The 8840-nt window shown below is 34.0% G+C and overlaps 1 long non-coding RNA gene across 1 annotated transcript; it reads left to right on the top strand.

The window, feature by feature from the left end:
* Window positions 1–4928: 4928 nt before the first annotated feature.
* Window positions 4929–5425, top strand: LOC127729727 (uncharacterized). Its single transcript, XR_007994813.1, has 2 exons — window positions 4929–5200; window positions 5362–5425. It is a non-coding gene; the product is annotated as an uncharacterized LOC127729727 (long non-coding RNA).
* The last annotated feature ends 3415 nt before the right edge of the window (window positions 5426–8840 follow it).

Raw genomic sequence — 8840 nt, 5'->3', positions numbered from 1 at the left:
AAACTGTACTTGATAGACATATTTTTGTTATTATCTGTTAAAAATGTTATGCATGTATTGATTTTCTATAGATTGAATCTGGTAAGTATATGCTATTGGAAGTGTATTAGCATGTATTAGTCTTAGATATAACTATCTGTATATGAGCATTTGAAGCATCTTTTCTGTCATTTCTGCTGTGTTTGCATTGTAAGCTTTATACATTTATTTTAAGACTAGGAAAGCAAGATACTTAAAACGATAACATTAAAAAAAAGTAAGTTAAAATCATGTTCAAAAGTTTTCTCTCACTACCTTCACCATCATCTTGCAATAATCATCATTTTGAATAATTTATATAGTCCGATCATAACACCTGTATTTACCTGTATTTACCTGCTTGTTTCCCTAAATTATTCCTTTTGTGATCTTTGATGTACTCCAGAAACTGTTATAAATCATTTCAAAAAATTAAAAATATAGTTTCAAAGTGCACTAAAAGAAGGTGACAAAAAAATTGAATTCAGTATTTATTTTAGGGTATATTTTCATCAGTTTACTAACTACTGTTTAGAACCTACTCTCTCCTTTCCCTCTAGTATAAGCTTTATATACTAAAATTATCATTAATATATGTCGTAAAAAAGGGATGTTATTGGTTTTTAGCTCAACTGGGTTGAAAGGCCAGTATCAGTTAACATTTTTGTGTCCTTCTGCTGTCTTCTTAAACATTTACCCAAATAATTTTTAAACTACATGCCAGGGCATGATGAGACTGAACATGACCTTGATCATACCTGTCAACTGACCCTGATCCTGCGGGTGTGTCCCGAGATTTTCACAATTCTGAGGGGTCACCCGGAATACCCGCCAGGTGACCAAATAACCCGGGAATTTCGGAAAATAACCTGTTTTGACCCGGATTCCTAAGCCTTCAGACTGATTAGATATAAACTGATTTCTTTAAAATACCGGCAAAGTCTGTAGCATTTCCAAATCTCAAATTAAACAGAACAAGATGAAAAGGAGAATTTATATGTTGCCTAGCAGTGTTTAAAAGTGAAAAAAAAATCTTTTTTCCAAGACGTGTTTGTCAATGAATTTTTCCATTAATCTCATAGTCTAGAGTTTAAACAAATTTGATAAAAATCAAAGCAGATAATTAAAATACATTAATAAAACAACAATCAAACAGCATAAAAATATTCATTTTTGTTTCGCCTGCGACGAAAGTTGCAGTATGCGAACATAGGTATTACTATCCGGCACTGCGGCGGTGTAAACTATTTCTAAAAAGCTTCATATTACAGACGGTAGAAGACCTTGATGCTTCATATCTTGTATGCAGATACATTATGTTACTGAGTTTCTGTCTGTCATATGCCCATTGTCCTTGACCTCATTTTCATGGTTCAGTGACTGCTTGAAAAAAAATCACAGTTTTTTTGTCATGTGAATTTCTCACTTATTGTTAGTAATAGGATCACTATATTTGGTATAGGAGTTCCTTACAACGACTACATGTCCATCAGACAGGGTTAACCTGACCTCCACCTCAATTCATGGATCAGTGATCAAGGTTAAAGTTATGTGATTAGGTCCGTTTCTCAGATACTACAAGCAGCAGGTCAACTTTATGTGGTGTATGGAATGATTGTAAGCGGTACATGTCAGATTTGGAGGTTTCATCTGACCTTGACCTCATTTTCATGTGCATGGGTCATTGTTAATTTTTATACGCCCGGCCCGTTTATGGGACGTTTTATTGTATACCGTTGACTGTCTGTCCGTCCGTCCGTCTGTCTGTCTGTCCGTCTGTCTGTCCGTCCGTCGTCAACATGTCAGACATTAATTCAAAAACTCTTTAACCAATATGCATGAAACTTTGGTGAATTGTTTATGTCTATTGACGTGAGCTCCCTTTTGTTTTTTTATAAATTTCGGATTTACCGTTTTCGAGTTTTGTGGTTTTATTGTCTCGCCTTGACGGAGTCAAAAAGCAAGACATAGGTATGCTGTTTCCCGCGGCGTCGACGGCGGCGTCAACAATGTATTAGTTTGTGATTAGGTCTTGTTCATGGTGAACCACTAGTGGTAGGTTAATGATATTTGGTATGCAGTTGTTTTAGCATTGGCACATCTCATTACCATGGAGATTATTTGGCCCCGACCCCTCAGTCAAGGTTTATTGACTTTGAAACTTTTCATAGTTTACATGTATTAGTTTGTGATTAGGTCAATTTATGGGGAACCATTAGTGGTAAGTCAATGATATTTGGTATGCAGTTGTATAAGCATTGGCATATCTCATTTCCATGGAGATTATTTGGCTCCGCCCCCTTAGTCATGGTCTATAGACTTTGAAAATTTTGCTAAGTTAACATGTATTAGTTTGTGATTAGGTCAGTTCAAGGGGAACCATTAGTGGTAGGCCAATGTTAATTGGTGTTCAGTTGTATAAGCATTAGCACATCTCATTTCCATGGAGAATATTTGGCCCCGCCCCCTCAGTCATGGTCTATTGACTTTGAAACTTTTGCTTAGTTTACATGTATTAGTTTGTGATTAGATCAGTTTAAGATGAACTGCTTATGTTAAGTCAATGATATTTGGTATGCAAATGTATTGGCATTTGCAAATCTCTTTTCCATGGAGATTATATAGCCCCACCCCTGATCATGGTTCATTGACTTTGAAACTTTTACATAGTTTACAAGTTAATGTTTGTGTTTAGGTTTCTTTTAAAGTGAATGGCTTATAATAAGTCAATGGTATTTGGTATGCAGTTGTATTTGCATTGGCACATCTCATTCCATGGAGATTGTTTAGCCATGTACCTTCAGTCAGGGTTCATCGACTTTGAATATTTGCATAACTTACATGTTAAAGTATTGCTATTTTAATTTCAACATTTGCATTATCAAAATTACAAAAAGGCGAGACATATCTCTGTGATAACAGTTTATTCATTAAAAAAGGGTGGATTTTCCAGTTTTCGGACAATAACTCAAAAACAATTTCACCAATTTGCATGAAACTTTTGTGAATTGTATATATCTATTGACATGAGCTCCCTTTCGGATTTACCGTTTTTGAGTTTTGGGGTTTTATTCATTAAAAAAGGGGGGATTTACCAGTTTTCGGACAACAACTCAAAAACAATTTCACCAATTTGCATGAAACTTTTGTGAATTGTTTATATCTATTGACATGAGCTCCCTTTCGGATTTACCGTTTTTGAGTTTTGGGGTTTTATTCATTAAAAAAGGGGGGATTTTCCAGTTTTCAGACAATAACTCACAAAACAATTTCACCAATTTGCAAGAAACTTTGGTGAATTGTTTATTTGTCCCCTACCGACGAAGTCGAAGGGGACTTTAGGTTAGCACTCCGTCCGTCTGTCCATCCGTCAGTCCGGCAAATCAGCTTTCCATACTTTTTTTCTTCGTTCTTGAAGATATTGATTTGATATTTGGTATATAGTTTTATCATGACAAGTCATAGATCAAGTTCGAATTTTGTTCCGGTCTGATGATTTAGTCCAGAGTTATGGGCCATAACTCTGGACCATATCTAATGTTAGAGTACTATGTTAAACCATATTTCTGTACAAAGGGAGATAACTCATTTTTTAAAAGACATTCTTTGTTAAATTATTTGAAGAATTTATTGGCAGGTTTGTTTTTTATTTAGTATAAACTAATTTTCTGAATGTTATATTCATAAAAAAAAATTATGAAGAGAAATCCTTTAATTAGATAATAATCTATTTTTATTAATGTATATATTTCAATACATTACATTGTGTAGATAAAAGTTGTTGACATTTTATAGATAAGTTACGAATCTATATTAGTTTGTGACAAATGAAAGATAAAATATTTGGAACTATTTATTATATTTGATTATAATTTGAAAATAGATATACACTGTATAACATCATATCTAATTTTAGAGAAATATAAATCATATCTAATGTTTTTTTTCATCATGCTTACAAGATATTGATTGATAATTGGTATATAGTTTTATCATGACAAGTTACAGATCAAGTTCAAATTTTTGTTTCGGTCTAATAATTTTGTGCAGAGTTATGGTCCTTGGACTTTAAAAATTCACTCATATAATCAGTTTTCCACACTGTTTTTAGTCATGCTTGAAAATATTGACATGATATTTACTTTTTGTTTACACCATGACAAGTTATAGAACAAGTTAGAATTTTGTTCCAATACAATGAATTTTTAACTGGTAGGGGACTATGTATTGTCATGCAATACTCACAGAATGCTTGTTTCTGTCGACATGAACTCCCTTTTGATTTTTATAAATTTTAGACTATACGTTTCCGATTATGGGGTTTTATTCATTACAAAAAGGGGGATTTTCCAGTTTTCTGAGAATAATTCAAAAATGCTTTTAGCTTTTTTTTATGAAACTTTGGTAAATTGTTTATATCTATTTTTGTAAGCTCCCTGTTGATTTTTATAAATTTTCGATTTTACGTTTCTGAGTTAAATTTATTTATAGTCTGACAACAGATTTACTAAGTATTGCGCAACAGCACAGTGTATTGCACAACAGCAAGAAATCTTTTATTGAATATAAATTCAATTCATATAACCAATTTCAAGTTCTTTGACTACATTTATTCAGAAACCTATAATATGTCAAATATTTAATTACAATCCAAATTCAGACCTGTATCAAGCTTGGAATATTGTGTCTATTTTTGCCCCAACTGTTCAGGGTTGGACCTCTGCAGGCGTATCCAGCTGCACTCAGCAAAGCAGTTTATTATTTTGTTTTGGTCTGTTTTTCAAGTACTGTAAGAAATAGATCAACTATATTCGGTGTATGGAATGATTGTAAGGTGTACGTGTCTGTCTAGTTGGTGTCATCTGACCTTGACCTCATTTTAATGGTTCTTTGGTAAATGTTAAGTTTTTATACGACCGCAAAAAAATTTTGCGGTCGTATATTGGTATGACGTTTTCGTCGTCCGAAGACACATTGGTTTTCGCACTAACTTAAGTTTAAGTGAATGGATCTCTATGAAATTTTACCATAAGGTTCAATACCACAAAAGGAAGGTGGGGATTGATTTTGGGGGTTATGGTACCAACAGTTAAGGAATTAGGGGCCAAAAATAAGCATTTTTGTAACTTCCAGACATAACTTGTGTGTTAGTGTATGGATCTCTCTGACATTGTACCACAAGGTTCCATATTACAAAGGGAATGCTGGGATTGATTTTGGGGGTAATTGCGTCAAAATTTTAGGAATGAGGGGCCAAAAAGGGGCAAAAAACAAGCATTTTTCTAGTTTCATGACAATAACTTGTGTGTAAGTGTATGGATCTCTCTGACATTGTACCACAAGGTTCCATATCACAAAGGGAATGCTGGGATTGATTTTGGGGGTAATTGCCTCCAAATTTTAAGAATTAGGGGCCAAAAAGGGGCAAAAAACAAGCAGTTTTCTAGTTTCATGACAATAACTTGTGTGTAAGTGTATGGATCTTTATGAAATTGTACTACAAGGTTCCATATCACAAAGGGAAAGCTGGGTTTGAGTTTGGGGGTAATTGCCTAAAACGTTTAGGAATAAGGGACCAAAAATAAGCAGTTTTCTAGTTTCCAGACAATAACTTGTGTTCAAGTGTATGGATCTCTCTGAAATTGTACTGCAAGGTACCATATCACAAAGGGAAGGCTGGGATTGATTTTGGGGTTAATTGCCTCAAAATTTTAGGAATAAGGGGCCATAAAGGGGCAAAAAAACAAGCATTTTTCTAGTTTCAGGACAATAACTTGTGTGTAAGTGTATTGATCTTTATGAAATTGTACTACAAGGTTCCATATCACAAAGGGAAAGCTGGGTTTGAGTTTGGGGCCAGGGGGTAATTGCCCTAAACGTTTAGGAATTTGGGGCCAAAAAGGGGCAAAAAAACAAGCATTTTTCTAGTTTCCAGACAATAACTTGTGTTCAAGTGTATGGATCTCTCTGAAATTGTACTGCAAGGTACCATACCACAAAGGGAAGGCTGGGATTGAGTTTGGGGGTGATGAATCATAAGGGGGTTCAAAAAATTTGGGGTGGGGGGGGGAATTTTTTTTTCCTTTTTTTTCTTTAAAATTTTCCATTTAAAATTGGTTATTTCTGATTTATATATAAAAGCAAATAATAATGGTATGGTTTGAATAGGTAAATTAAAAATTTTTAAGTTCTTAGACCACATTCATATTGTGTCAGAAACCTATGCTGTGTCAAATATTTAATAACAATCCAAATTCAGTGCTGTATCAAGCTTGAATGTTGTGTCCATACTTGCCCCAACTGTTCAGGGTTCGACCTCTGCAGTCGTATCAAGCTGCGTCCCAGCGGAGCAATTTATTGTGTTTTGGTCTGTTTTTCAAGTACTATAAGCAATAGGTCAACTATATTTGGTGTATGGGATGATTGTAAGGTGTACATGTCTGTCTAGCAAGTATCATCTGACCTTGACCTCATTTCTATGGTTCATTGGTTAACATTAAATTTTTGTGTTTTGGTCTGTTTTTCAATAACCATAAGCAATGGGTCAACTATATTTGGTGTATGAAATAATTGTAAGGTGTACATGTCTGTTTGACAGTTTTTATCTGACCTTGACCTCATTGTCATGAATCTTTAAAAATGTTAAGTTTATGTGATACTTGTAGTAAAACCTTTATCTTTTAGACTTTCAACATAAAAGCAATGTCAGTAAAACAGGCGAGACATTTCAGTGTGTGCACTCTTGTTATCTTTTGTACTGAACCATACAGCACAGTATAAAGGAAAGGACAATCACTTTGAGTTAACCCTTTTTAGCTCACCTGGCCCAAAGGGCCAAGTGAACTCTTCTCATCACTTGGCGTCCGTCGTCCGTTGTCGTCGTCGTTAGCTTTTTACAAAAATCTTCTCCTCTGAAACCACTGGGCCAAATTTAACCAAGCTTGGCCACAATCATCATTAGGGTATCTAGTTTAAAAAATGTGTCCGATGACCCCGCCAACCAACGAAGATGGCCGCCATGGCTAAAAATAGAACATAGGGGTAAAATGTAGGTTTTGGCTTATATCTCTGAAACCAAAGCATTTAGAGTAAATCTGACATGGGTAAAACTGATCATCAGGTCAAGATCTATCTGCCCTGAAATTTTCAGACAAATCTAACAACCTGTTGTTGGGTTGCTGCCCCTGAATTGGTAATTTTAAGGAAATTTTGCAGTTTTTGGTTATTATCTTGAATATTATTATAGATAGAGATAAACTGTTAACAGCAATAATGTTCAGCAAAGTAAGATCTACAAATAAGTTGTATGACCAAAATTGTCAGTCGACCCCTTTAGGAGTTATTGCCCTTAATAGTCAATTTTTAACAATTTTTCGTAAATTTTTGTAATCTTTTACAAAAATCTTCTTCTCTGAAACTACTGAGACAAATTTAACCATACTTGGCCATAATCATTATTAGGGTATCTAGTTTAAAAAATTTGTCCGATGACCCCGCCTTCCAACCATCATGGCCAACTTGGTTAAAAACAGAACATAGGGGTAAAATGCAGTTTTTGGTTTATATCTCTGAAACTAAAGCATTTAGAGCAAATCTGACAGGTGGCAAAAATATTCATCAGATTTAGATTTATCTGCCCTGAAATTTTCAGACGAATCCGACAACCCGTTGTTGGGTTGCTGCCCCTGAGTTAGTAATTTTACAAAAGTTTGCAGTTTTTTGTTATTATCTTAGATATCATTATAATATCTAATATCAAATACTATTAATTATGATTTTAACCTTATTTTACATGATTTCCAAAGCATCAGTAAATACAGGTGAGTGACACAGGCTCTTGAGCCTCTAGTTATGTAAATAAATAACTTTCAATTGGATGTGAAATCTTATTGATGAAAAGTAAAATTGACAGATTGATATTTCACAAAATAAATAACAATAATTTGAATTCTTTTTTCTTAATTTTAAGTCGAGGAATGTATCTAGTCAGCTGAACAAAGAGGACACACAGGACAGGCAAACTGATAACCATGACAACGATGACATACAGAACCTGGGTACAGGGAGTTCAAAACAAAACTGGGAGAATCGTGTTGAGAACTTCTTAGGACAGTGTGCTTCAAAGTCATCAAAAAAGAAAAGCAGCAGGCGATCAAAGAAAAGCAAACGCTCATAAATTTGTTGTCCAGTTGTATCATCATATCAGCTTATCATATATATTAATCTTGTGTTTACCATGTAATTAGCTATGTATACATTGTATTGAAGGATACTTGACTACCTTATGAATAACATCAACTTGTAAGTTTTACTTGGAAAATGTGAAAAATAGAACCAGAAATTTTGATTAAAGAGATGGGTATTCTGTGGTCATAATCTTACTCTGAGAGAAGTACCTTTTTTGAAAATGTCATGATCTGTGACTCTTAAATCTAAATGATATTGGGAACTCAGGAATATTAGAGGCATGTTATAGTGTAAAGAGTTGTATATTTATTTATGTGTAGTGCTGTAATACTGTATTTAGTGCTTGTAAATATTATAGTTTTAACTGTCTACATGTAGAGTTATTTTTGTGTAAGGTAATTTTGCATGTTTTATACTTCACAGCCATTGTCTTTTTGCTATGTACAAGTTTATAGTATTATTCTTTAGTGCTTCATTGTAGCAATTCCTTTATTTAGAGCTAGGTAGTGTAGATTGATGCTGATAACTAGACCATCTTTTGGAAATGTTCTTTTTATCTTATTAGATGAGAAAGTATGTTTTTCAGGAGTAGTTATTTAAACTTGTAATTACTGCCTAGCAACTAATTTTTGTCG

The sequence above is a fragment of the Mytilus californianus genome, unplaced genomic scaffold, assembly GCF_021869535.1.
Source record: "Mytilus californianus isolate M0D057914Y unplaced genomic scaffold, xbMytCali1.0.p SCAF_1, whole genome shotgun sequence".
NCBI classification, from domain to species: Eukaryota; Metazoa; Mollusca; class Bivalvia; order Mytilida; family Mytilidae; genus Mytilus; species Mytilus californianus.
This window is presented reverse-complemented; position numbering and strand designations above follow the sequence as displayed.